General features: G+C 43.7%; 1 long non-coding RNA gene across 1 annotated transcript; it reads right to left on the bottom strand.

Moving 5' to 3' along the window:
- Positions 1-133: 133 nt before the first annotated feature.
- LOC116089221 lies at positions 134-6,870 on the bottom strand. The gene is made up of 3 exons (XR_004118221.1): positions 6,749-6,870; positions 5,671-5,862; positions 134-364 (listed from the first exon to the last, which is right to left on the bottom strand). It is a non-coding gene; the product is annotated as an uncharacterized LOC116089221 (long non-coding RNA).
- Positions 6,871-12,720: the final 5,850 nt, after the last annotated feature.

Raw genomic sequence — 12,720 nt, 5'->3', positions numbered from 1 at the left:
TTTTTTTTTTGTAGTTCTATGAAGAACTACAAAATTCCTCATTGGAATTTTGACTGGGATTGTTTTGAATTGTATAGTACTTTTTGTTGATACAGTTATTTTTATAGTTTAATTGGGCCAATCTATGAGCATGGAGGTTCTTTATATCTTCCATTATGTTTCTTAGCTTCTTTCTTCATTGTCTTAAAATTTTCATTGTAGAGGTCTTTCATCTCTTTGATTAGAAAGCCTTGAACTGGAACTGGAACTGCGAGAAAATTATTGGAGAAATCACATCTGAAGGACATGATGAGAATAATTTTATCCCTCGCCAATACTCTTCAAATTGTCATGATCATCAAGAAACACTGGCAGGTGGAAGATTCTGTAGGCAAGAACAGCATCAGGTGACACAGTGAGGAAATGGAATACCTTAGGTAGGATCGTACAACAGAAAAGGAACCCTAAGCAATTCTGAATGAGTTTCATTCACAATAATGTATCAATATTGTCTCATTAATTGTTACACATATACCTTAATAAGGTCTTAGTAAAGGAGGCTGAGGGAAGGAACTCTTTATACTATCATTGCAACTTTTGTACCAGTCTGACACTATACTAAAGAAAAGTTTATTGAAAAAACAAACAAAAATCAAGAACAACAAACCAACAAACAAACAAAATCAAGTACCTTAACTTGGAGAGGTGACTCAATGCTTAAGAACAATGGTTTCTCTTGCAGAGGACCTTGGCTTGTTTTCCAGCCGGCATATGGTGGCTTACAATCCTCTGTCTCTTCAGTTCTAGGAACCCATGTAGCCTATTTTATGTCTGCAGGCACCAGGCATGCATGTGGTGCAGATATTCATTCAGATAAATTATTATATACATACACACACACACACACACACACACACACACACACACACACACACATATATGTGTGGCTATATATATAACATTTAGTATTGCTCATGTGTATATGTGTCCAGGACTGACCACTTGGGATTAGACAACCTATGAAATAGCCCTATCCCTGGAGAAAACTGTAGCTCCTTCAAACATTTTCTAGCTTCCTCAGCAATTCTGTTCCTGGAAGCAAAGTGACAAGAACATGAGATAGAAATGGGACTTGAAATCAGAGAAAGAAAATGCCTCAACATTACTGTATTGTATTGTATTATATTGTATTATATTATATTATAGTATCTATTGCTAGATAGTGTCCTGCAGATACAAAAGGGAAAATGTACTCATGAAATCTCAACAATAGGGCTGCCTAAACAGGATAATGGCCATGCTGGTTGGCATGCCACTGCAGACAGAGAGCAGTCTGCACGGTTGCAGTTCTAGATAAGGGGTACAGTTGCTGTGAAAAAGAGTGGAGTAGTTTCTCCAGGGATGCGGGGCTCTTTCGGAGGCTGTCTAATCCCAAGTGGTCAGCCCTAGATGCATATATACATGAGCAATGCTAAATGTATGTCTATGTGTGCATATGTGTGTGCACATGTACATGTCACAATAACAAAGAAGAGACAACAAATTTGGGACAGAGAAGTTGAAAACACAAGCGATTTGGGAGGAATGGCAGGAGTGATATAGATGCAGTGCTTGACTATGAAGTTCTCATCAATACTAAAAAACGTTTTAAATACAAGTCCATAAATATATTGTTTATATTCCATTTTGTGTTTTTTGAAGGGGAGACAATAAAGAGGAGGAAGAACTGACATCTCTGGAAGAAAACATACAAAGCTGTAGAGGTTGTTCTAAATGTTTGTTTCCATGAATACATTATTTACTTTTAAGAATTAAATATTAAGAATACTAAGATTACAGTAAGAATGACTCATGACATTACAAGAAGAGGAGAATGACTTCAGGGGTCCCTAGAACCTCCAGGCCTCTGAGCCATAGTCTGTAACTTGATGGCAGCTGTTTCCTAACAAGGGGAGATGAACACATGAAGTGACTTGCTGCCAAGGATGGTGACAGGGCTTCTGAGACTTCAGGAGATCAGGGTCCACTGGCCTCAGCACCTGGAGAAGTGAAATGAGAAGCCCAGAGGGAAGTTGCAAGGTGAGATCTGATCCAAGACGTCCAAGGTCAGATCTGCTGGTCCAGACAGCCCCACCTGAACTCAAGCTTCCTCAGCTCTTCTGTCCCTGGAAGCCAAGTGACAAGAGCCCTAAGTGGAAATAAGACTTGGAATTAAGAAAACACCTCAAGCCATTTCTCAGTCCTTAACCTGGGGCCTAGGAAGGTGCTAAAAGAGCTTCCCAGGCCTTTTGCTTGTGTGTTTATTTTGTTTTGTTTTGTTTTTTGCTTTATAGAAACATAAGAGTTTTCATTCTTTTGTGTTATATTTTGTTGAGCTGGTTTGCCAGCATTTCCTATGTGACAACTGAGAAGCCATAGTCTGGAGAATTCTGTGGACAAAAGTCGTATTTCTTCCTCCTTCCCTACTGTGCATTTGGCCTTGATTAATTAAGCACTCTGCTACATCTGTGCACCTTCCGGGATTGTTCTCCAGAGACGGGGGAGCGTAAGTCTTGTGCCTTGGACGTAATCAGCAAACTTCCTGGGGAGGAAGTGTGCCTGAGCACCTTGTACATACTGCAGCCAGCTGAGGGACAGAGAAACAGCTAGCACATTGTTGCAGACCCAGTCCACTGCTCTGTCCCCACAACTTCTGAGTGAGGGTTTGCATTTCATAGCCGAAGGGAGTATAGAATTTATTGTTTCACATCGGGATACATTCAGCGGAGAAAGCAAGAGGCTATAAATATTACTGAGGGGTGTCAGGCCTAAATACGGAATGCCTGAAGCAAAGCAGAGTGTAAGGCCCCTCCACCTGTGACCTGCTAAGGAGAGGAGAACAAAAGAAAGTGCACGTATCGTGTGTACAGGTCTAAAAGCAACACATTAAGCTAGGAAAGTATGGAATAAGGTTGTGCCATATTCATGGAATGTATGTGGGGAGCTGAGCTCAGTGTTGGTCCTGAACTTTTGGATCATGGACTGTCTTAATTTTCCCAACACAGATGCCTTCCCACACCACAAGGGGACTTCAGAGCACATGTGCACATGAACTGGCTATGGCATTCTTGAGTTCTGCACATGGTCATCAGGAACAGTTCTCTCTAAACCACCCATTGAGGAGGATGCTCTGTCTTCCTCTGTGAAAGGAATTCTGGGGCTGCAGGTAGCCAGCTAGGCGGATCCTGAGCTGTGGACGGGCATGCTTCAGATTCTTCATGCTCTAGAGAGGGAGTCAACTAGACAAAGTCCAAGTGGTACCCTATGAAGTCTGGGGCTTGGGGACAGCATCTCTTGCCTCATGTTGTAGACTGACCTCATTCTTTCCAGCTTTATTGGATGGCATTCTAACCCCAAGGTGACTGTATTTGGAAGCAGAGACTTGAGGTAATTAAAGTTAAATGAAGTCATAATGTGGGACCCACATACCACAGGACTGGTGTCCTCAAAGATAACACCACAGATGAGCATCCTCTCTTCCCTCCCTTTGCATAGACAAAGGCCAAGTGAGTTCACATACAGCCAAACTCCAAGGCATGCATCCTCCTGTCTGAAGGCAGAGGAGAGAGGTCTTACCAGGATCCAACTCTTAATTTTCCCAACACAGATGCCTTGATCATGGGCTTCTACATTCTAAAGAGGCAAATAAATGTGCTTTGTTGTTTAAACCTTCTCAGCTTGTGGTTCTTTGTTACAGCAATCCTGGAGACCTGAATACACGTGGGAACAAGTGCAGCCTGAACACAGCCATATGCACAGAGAGCTTTTCATGTCCTCCAGTTTCCCAGTGTTAGAAAACAGAGGATGTGCCATGAGCAAGAGGTCTTGATTAAGGGGAGCAGAAGTGGAAGAAAACAAGGTGATGGGTGTCTACCACATGTAGAACACTGCTTTGACAGTGTTCACTCACATGCATTTATTTAACGAGAGTGTTAAATCTCTACTTCTGCCAGGCATTGTACTAGACAGATCTGAAGTGTTAGGTAAGACCTCTGCCCTCAGTAGGCCTACTAGCAGGACTACTACATGCAGTACGATGGATCCTTATATCCTAAAGAGAGAGTTGACGGACAAACACCCTTTGGGAAAACTTGTCAACTCAGGGATTAGTGTACTCCTTACTCGTTCATCTCATAAGGAAGGGGGCTGGTATGTGTGCCTCTTCAGTGACTGCTCCCCTCCCATCCTTGCAGTCTCCAGGGGAAGGATGTGTGACAAGCACCTCCAGCCTCTGAGCTCAGCTGGGTTCCAGATGTGACTCTGGAGCCTGCAGAATTGAGAGGTCATGGAGAGGTAAATGCATACAAGTCCTCTAACCTATGTGATGAGGGGGCAAGCCAGGGCAGAGACTTTAGCTTTGGGTCAGGCAATGCCAGCTTACTGAAGGTCATGAGAGGACATGAGAAACACCAATCCCCACCTCTCAGCCAGTAGCCTAGAGATTCCTGGACTCCCAGGATACTTCATGCACCTGGGATGAGCCCCTTGAATTTTTACTCAACCAAGGGGTTGTTAAAGGGATTGGTTTGTTTTGAAGGAAGAAAAGAGAAACTGGATTTCCCTTCTGTCCCTCCTTCTAACTTCCTTTCTACCCCCTTTCAAGTAGAGTGTGTGACTTCTCCTGCTCAGCTGAGCAGTTCAGACCCTGTGATCTTCGGGGCTGCAACATGAAGGTCATTGGATTAGCATTGATTGCCCATACAACTTTTTTTATATTGCTTATTCTTTTTTATTCGAGGAGAATTTTTATTTCTCCTATCTCACATTTTTTTTTTTTTTATTTTCAGACTATAAATGTACCAATTGGCTTCATACCAGGATAGACCTCTGGGTTTCATAAAGTGGAAATGGAAGAGAAATGAACCTAAAAGTTCCCAGCCACTCACGCCAAGGGCGGGAATGCAAGAACAGTATGCCCTCTTCAGACTTGACCATGAGGGTAGCTTTCAAAAGGGTTCTGACTACTGCTTTGAATCTCTTCACTCTAGAAGTTTTAAGCCAGCATACTCCCAAATGAGACTGACTGGAAGGAAAATACTGAAGGAATTTTATATTTTGACAGCTGGATTTAACAGGAAGACTGAGAAATAACCTGGGATTTGCTCAGGCCTTGAGGACATGTTTATGTTGTCTTTCTGTCCATCTTCTTTGTTCAACTCTTTGGGTCAAGCAAGCTATAGCTGCCTTGTGTGAAAGGATTAGAATAAAGGGGTCCTACAAGTGGCCCACTTAGCTTGTGACATGGAGACAGACTGGAGGGATGTCCCCATGGACTACACTAAAGATGACTTTTCTATTTGCCTAGGGTAGCTTCTTGCTAGTGCTTCAACCAGTGTGTGTCTCTTCCATGGGGTCCACCCTCTTCTACTTTCAAGTTCTAGAAGAGCCTTAGACCCCAACATTTAGATCTGAATCTTCAAGGGCCCCTATCCAAGATTCCTCACCTTCAAGTGGGCTTCTCACCCAGTCCCTGACCTAGAATTAGTCTGATCCTCAGTGTGCATCGGCTTGCTCTCCCCGCCTCTTTACTCACTCACTGGGTTAGGTCCTTCGTGGGTGGCACTGGTAACTTGTAGGGCAGAGTACAGAATGGTGCCAGACAAGTTCCTCAGGGGACCAGGCATGGGACAGAGTATAGTGCCTAGGACTTACTGTCACCAAGATAGCGTCTTCTTCTGATTCAGCTGAGGGTCCCTGCTGTGCTCATTTTCAGCTTTTAAAATATGCTCAGGAGTTCTTCTCCACAGAGTCTTCAAAAACAAGCCATGGAGCAGAGTAGGGCTCATGTCGTTGCGAAGTGGTTACTCTTAAGATATATCACATTTATCCTTGTAGGGGATCTACCTGGTTGACAAGAGGAAAGAAACATGTGCCAGAAGGCACCAGGCTAAGGAGCAAACAAACAGGAAAGAAACAAGCTAATCACCAGTAAACATTTGCAGCATTTTACAATAAAAATATCTATGGGGAACATTTTTCCACATTAGTAAAACTTGCAACCTTGTCTTTGAAAAATCTCAATGCCACATTTATGTTTTCCTTAAAGCATCTAGACTTTCGTGTGTGTTACTCCAACCCTCCACATTGTGGAATCAACACACGTCAGAGGTTCTTACATTTCAGTGTCCCTGTTGCATAGATGACCTTGGTCATTGCTGGGAGACTTTTTTGACCCTTTGTTTCTTTTGACATCAAAGAAAAATTGACTCTGATATTTAAAATCTTATACAGGGGCTTAGTGTGCTGGCCTAACATACTCAAAATAATCCTAGTACTACAGAGGGGAAAAGATTAAAGGTTAAATAGTGAGTTCGAGACTAGCCTAGGCTACATCAAGATCTTGCTTCAAAAAAGGAATCTTACTGCTATGCTAAGGATTGCTAAATCTATTGCTGCCATCATGGAGATAGGAAGCCTGGAGGGTAGGGACGGGGCTGGGATGTATGTCTGTGAAGACTCCTCTGGGTGTGCTGTACAACTGTGGCTTGGAATGTGTCCTCTAGGAGACAAGGGACTCTCTTAGACTTGGATCTTAACCCAAGCTGGAAACCTCTGACAGGCTTGTTCCCAGCAGAGAGGACACTGGAAAAGAGATCCTAGTGGAACCTTTGCAGCAATCAGAATGCACGGGTCCTGCTCAGTTTGCCAGACTGCTAGCAGCCACTGAGAAATCCAATACATTTCCCCTCCTTTCCCTTCTAGATCCATGGATATCATGGCTGGTACCCACCTGGACTGTGACCTTTTGGGAAATGTAGCAAATCCACGCTACAGGTAATTTCCAGGATGCCTGAAGTTTCCGTGCCTGTGACTCCAGTGATCCCCAAGGGTCTTCAGTTAAGAGGTTGATTTCTAGCGAATTATCCATAGTCCTGTCTCAGCTGGTATCCCCTCCATCTTTATCTCTGCTAGAGTAGGGCAGGGACCATTCCTATATCAGGAAAGAGCAGCATTCTCCCAGTACTTCCATCCTTTAGGAGGCAGGGAGAAAGACTATGTCGTTTCCATGGAGATCATCAAGAAGGCATCTTAGAGGAGGTTGGAAGCTGGGTAAAAGGGGGCAGAGGCAGCTTGGTAGTTAAAATTAAAGAGTGGGCTCACCACAGGCAAAAGCAAACTGACAGGATGCCTAAGAGCTAGAGGTCATGACTTCTGTATACTGTCCCCATGGGTGGTTTGACCCACTGACCTCCAGAAGAAAGCTGTAGTTCTGCTCCTATGAGCAGGACACTGCCAAGGGCTACAGATGAGACCAGCAGCGCTCAGGGGAAATATAATGATGGAGTAGGGTCAGGTCCACAGGTTGGTCAGCTACCCAGAAACGTCTGCATTTCTCACATCCACTCTTCCTTACCTCCTCCTCCTCCTCATGGCCTCTAGGACAAGCTTTTCCCTGCATCCCTTTTCTCTTTCCCTTCTCAGCCTCAGAGGATGAAAGTACCCCATTTCCAAGCACCAGCTGGGCTAGATAGCTCACTCCAGCCCCTTCCGTCAGATAGGGGGGTGGATCCTCACATCTCTCATCCTCACTCTTACTCTCAGCTTCCAGCACTCCCTTCAGAAAGACAGCTGCAAACTGCCTTCCCAAAAGGCACTTACCTTCCCAGAAGTCACTAGGCAACCAGTCTGTATCCTAGACCTCTTTCTTTGGAAATCCTTGATATTTCAGTCAGAAATGCCATGCAGTTTTCTCACTAAGTATTGCACAGACCAAGGGACCACCAATGTCCATAGTTTAATATCAGTTAGTCTTGGGGGCAGCACACTAGCATTAGAAATATACTCCCTGTCTCTGTCTCTGTCACTGTCTCTGTCTCTGCCTCTGCCTCCCTCTCTCTCTCCTTCCCTCCCTCCCTCCTCCTGTCTTCCCTCCTCCCTCTCTCCCTCCTTCCCTCTCTTTGTCTCTGTCTCTGTCTCTCTGTCTCTGTCTCTCTCTCTCACACACACACACACACGCACACACACATACACACACATACACACAGTCAGCCTCTGCCAGCCTATGATAGCTTTATTGTCACCCTTGAGATGACTTTCGGATAACTCAGGCTCACCTTAAACAACTGGTCCTCCTCCCTCCACCTCCCAAGAGCTGGGGCTACACTCATGCAAACCTCCACACCCAGACAACTGGAGTGTTTTTGTCTGTTGGCTTTGATGTCCTGTATTTTGGAGATCATTAGACAAACCAAGAATCTTTACAGAGCATGACAGGGTAGACGGCTCTGTTTCATCACTAAACTACATATTCTAGAACATGGGGGACGAAAACAGGAAAATGCTCTTCTGTTCTGCAGGAACTTAAGCTTGCCCCCCAGTTTTTGGTTCTCCATCTCCCTTGCTGCTTCACTATTATGTTCCAAGATTTGTGTCTTAAATGTCCCTCAAAGCCCATGTGCTAGTAGCCAGCATTATGCCTATCAGAAGGATGTTGCAACTAAGGGCTGAGTCTTGGTGGCATGAAGTTAAATGATTGAGAGGGTGACTGAGAAGGGATATTGAGCCCTTGGCCTCTACTCCATCCCAGTTGTGATAGCTTTGCCCTTCCATGCAAACCACTCTCCGATACAAACCCTCCCTGCTGAACTGTGAGACTCCATCTTACCTACAACGCTAACTGACCACAGATTGAAACCTTTGAAACCATGAGCTAAAAGTAAGCTTTTCTCCTTATAAGTTGATTAACACAGGTATTTTTATCACAGTGCTGGAAAGTTGACCAACATGAAGGGGTTCAGCAAACTTCTATAACTTCTGGTGTCTTCACCAGTGTGCTAAGGTTGTTGATACCCGTGGTTGTTAATACCCATCCTTGTTAATCACTACAGAACACTGGAGTCCCCGTTCTGCAGATGACATGCATGCTGATATCTAATCCCCGTGACTCTTGCCTTGCTCTCTTGCAGCCTTGACCCACATTACAGTAACTGCTATCAAAGAGAGACAAAATCTTCCCTTTTCTCTAGAACCAGTGGTCCCTATACTCTAGAAGCAAACATATGTGCCTGGACACTAACTTTATGAACAATTTCTATTGTTCCTTGTTTAAATACCTGTCCTGACTCAGTCTCTACATAGTCCATGTTTCATACGACTAACTCAGGTCTCATCTGGAACCTAGCACCCACAGTTCTGAGGCAAACTGAAGCTGACCCAGATTGACTGAGACAACACTAGTTGAGTGTTTGGGTTGGGATCCTGGATTCATCACTCAGCTTCAGCCTCCTTTATCTGTAAATGGTTCACCATAGTTACTATGCTCCAGAACTGTGTTAAAGGCAAATGGATGCAGCTTTATCTAATGTTTTGAGTGTAGCCAACAGATAAATGTTAATCACTAAAATTGCTATTACTTAAAGAAGTAGGGGCTAAAGTTGACAAAAAAAAAAATGAGGTGATTCATCCGAGATTATGGGCCCAGGCAGTGGCAAAGCTGAGTGCAAAGTCCATCTGCAGGCATCTGAGTGGCATCTGGGTCCTTTGAACAGCAGTGTTTTCTCATAGCTGCACAGGCAAGCTTCTACCTACACTCAACTGGCCTGATATTTTTTTCCTGTTTAATGTCACTGATGAGTCTCCCAGCTGAAAGCACTTAGTAAACAAACAGAGACCTTCAAAGGAAAATGGATTGAGTCAATATGACACATCCAGACCTGGGTGGAGCTGGAGCTCGAGCTAGGACCCAGGTCTGGTGCCTGTTTTTATATGGCCTCAAGCTGGAATGTTTCCCTATGGCTCCAATGACAGGCCCCGGAGAAGAGACATTTTTCCTATAGACCATTCTCATGGGCGTAAGCTGGCGGAGTAACGGAAGGACATCAGCTGCAGACTAAGGAAAGGGAGATAGATGTCAACCCTCACTCTAGTGTTCTCCTGCTATGTATTCTAAGGTATCAAGGTCTTGGTAAAAAAAAAAGAATGTCCTTTAATAAGCCCCCACATTAGGAAGTTGCCCCAACGGTGGCAATTTAAGGCATGCAAAGTGATTCTCTGTATAGACATCTATTGTATTGGAAGACACTCGAGGACTAAATGACTTCAGCAATACACTCTTCTTATGTCAGTCTCTGTGGATCAAGCATGTGATGGAAATCCAGGTGCATGATTCTTGCTAATGGTCTCACATGATCTGGCAGTAAAGATATTGGCTAGGGCTATAGTCACCAGAAGGCTAACCTATGTCTGGGAGATGTGCTTCCATTGAGATGGACTTGTGCAGGAGGCTAACTACTGGAGAGATCAAGTGTCAGACTGGCAGCTGGTACTCCCATGAATAAGTCATCAAGAAAGACATTGGGGCTGGAGAGATGGCTCACTGAGTACAGTGTTTGCCACACAAGCAGGAAGACTTGAATCTGATCACCAGAGCCTGTATCCTAAAATGACATGCTGGCATGAGCTTGCAGTCTCAGCTCTGGAGAGGTAGAGATTGGTGAACCATTGAGGAGAGCTGGCCAGCCACCCTAGTCTGATCAGGAAATTCTAGGCCCCAGTGGAGACTCTGTTTCAAAAACAAAACAAAACAAAACAAAAAAACAGGAAGAAGGGTCCTAATGAAAAGTATCCAAAGTTGTTTTCTGGTGTGCATGTGCATACACACACAAAATCACATGCTCATATGCATGCAAATGTGCACACATATACAAACATCCTCCTACATACATGCATACACAAAAAAGAGAAACACTAAGACAGAAACCATAGTGCCTTTCATGGCCTAGATCAGAGGCCACAAAATGCCATTTTCTGCCTAGTCTTCTGGTGTCTAGTACTAAGTGCAGCTCTTAGATAATGAGAGATAAATTAAGCACTATGTCTTAGGAGGAAACGTCCAGAGAACTTGTGGACATATTGTAAAGCCACTAAGTACTCTGCCAACCTCAGAGGTACATGCTCGTTTTCAATTACATCATAAAAAAATGTTTCTTACTGTCTAAACAACTTAAATTGGTGCTAATTTTAAGCGTCTAGGACAGCAATGACCAGTAATCCGAAGTTCAGATTCTGTGTGTCTTGTCTTCTGGGCCTGCCTCAGCTCCTCCATTTTAGAAAATGAAATGGTTGCCACTTAAAGAAACAAAGACTGGAGAAACTGAATATCTGCATGCCAAAGGATGGAGCTAGACCTTGACCTATGCTTAGAGGCAAAAACTAATTCCGTATATATTCAAAACTTATGTGACCTAAAAGTATGAAACTCCTAAGAAAGAAATTAGGCCACAGGATTCATAATGTTGGATTTGGCAGTGAGTTGAATATGGTGTGAAAAGCACTGGCAAGAAAAGAAAAAGTAGACAAATTGGGCTTAGTGAAAAAAAATTAAATTACATAATAAGAGTAGAACTTCAGCCCACAGAAGGGAAGAAAATATTTGTAAATTATCCACCTGATAAGGACCCAGATCCATCATGTGCAGAGAAGGCTTATAAGTCAACAACAGAAAAAAAATAATTCAGCTTAAAAATAGGCAAAAATCTTGAACAGAAATTTCCCTCAAAGAAGACATACAAATAGCCAGTAAGTGCAGTACGTGCAGGAAGAGATGGTTAGCATCATCAGGCACTAAAGGAAGTGCAAGGCAAGCTACCATGAAGCACCGCCTCACCCTGGCTAGCATGGCTCTAATACAAACAAAGAAAAGAAAACAGAACAAGTTGCCTGGACACGAATCCTTGAACAATGTGGCTGGGAAAAGAAAATGGTACAGCTGTGGTGGAAAATCGTATAGTGGCTCCTCAAAAATATAAAAAGAAAATAAGCCATTTTATCCCTGCATGTATGGAAAAAAAAGCCTGAAAACAGAATCTTGAAGACATACCTGGATATTATGTTCATCACAGCATAACTCATAAGATCAAGGCAGGCTATTCATCCACCAATGGATAAACACAAGGTTGTAAATGCATACTGTCTTAATTAGGGTTTCATTGCTGTCAAGAGACACTATGGCCGTGGCAACTCTTATAACGTTTCCTTTGGGGCTGGCTTACAGATTCAGAAGTTCAGTCCATTATCATCCTGGCAGGAAGCATAGCAGCATCTAGGAAGACATGGTGGTGGAGGAGTGGAGAGTTCTACATGTTGGTCTGCAGCAGGAGACTGTGTTCTACCCTGGGCATAGGTTGAGCATAGGAGACCTCAAAGCCTATCCCTCAACCCCTGCCAGTGACAAGCTTCCTCCAACAAGGTCCCACCTCCTAATACCTCCTAATAGTGCCGCTCCCTATGGGCTAAGCCTTCAAACACATAAGCCTGTGGGGGCCATACCTACTCAAACCACTATGCATACAATGAAGTAACATTCAGCCACAGAGCTGGAATTCTGGTGTCAGTCACCTGAGGGCATTATGTTGCATGACATAGCCAGTCATAGAACAATAGATATTGTAAGGTTCCGTTTATTTGATACACACAGTGTCCTAGTTTGCTTTCTGTTATGATTAAAACCATGACCAAAAGCAACTTGGGGAGGAAAAGTCTTATAATAGCATACAGTTCAGTAATCAAGGGAAGCAGAGAAGGAATGTGAAGATGGAAGAAGACCATGGAGATGTGCTGCTTACCTTCTTGCTTCTGAGCTCATAATCAGTTACCTGTGTTACCCAGCTGAGTTCATATGCCTGGCTCTGCCCTTAGTGGGCTAGGTCCTCCAATGTCAATCAGCAATCAAGAAAATGTGCCCCTGGCACTTGTCAATGAATT

Source organism: Mastomys coucha, unplaced genomic scaffold, assembly GCF_008632895.1.
Source record: "Mastomys coucha isolate ucsf_1 unplaced genomic scaffold, UCSF_Mcou_1 pScaffold14, whole genome shotgun sequence".
Classification (NCBI taxonomy): Eukaryota; Metazoa; Chordata; class Mammalia; order Rodentia; family Muridae; genus Mastomys; species Mastomys coucha.
Note: the sequence above shows the minus strand (reverse complement) of the source record. Positions and strands in the feature narration are given on the sequence as shown.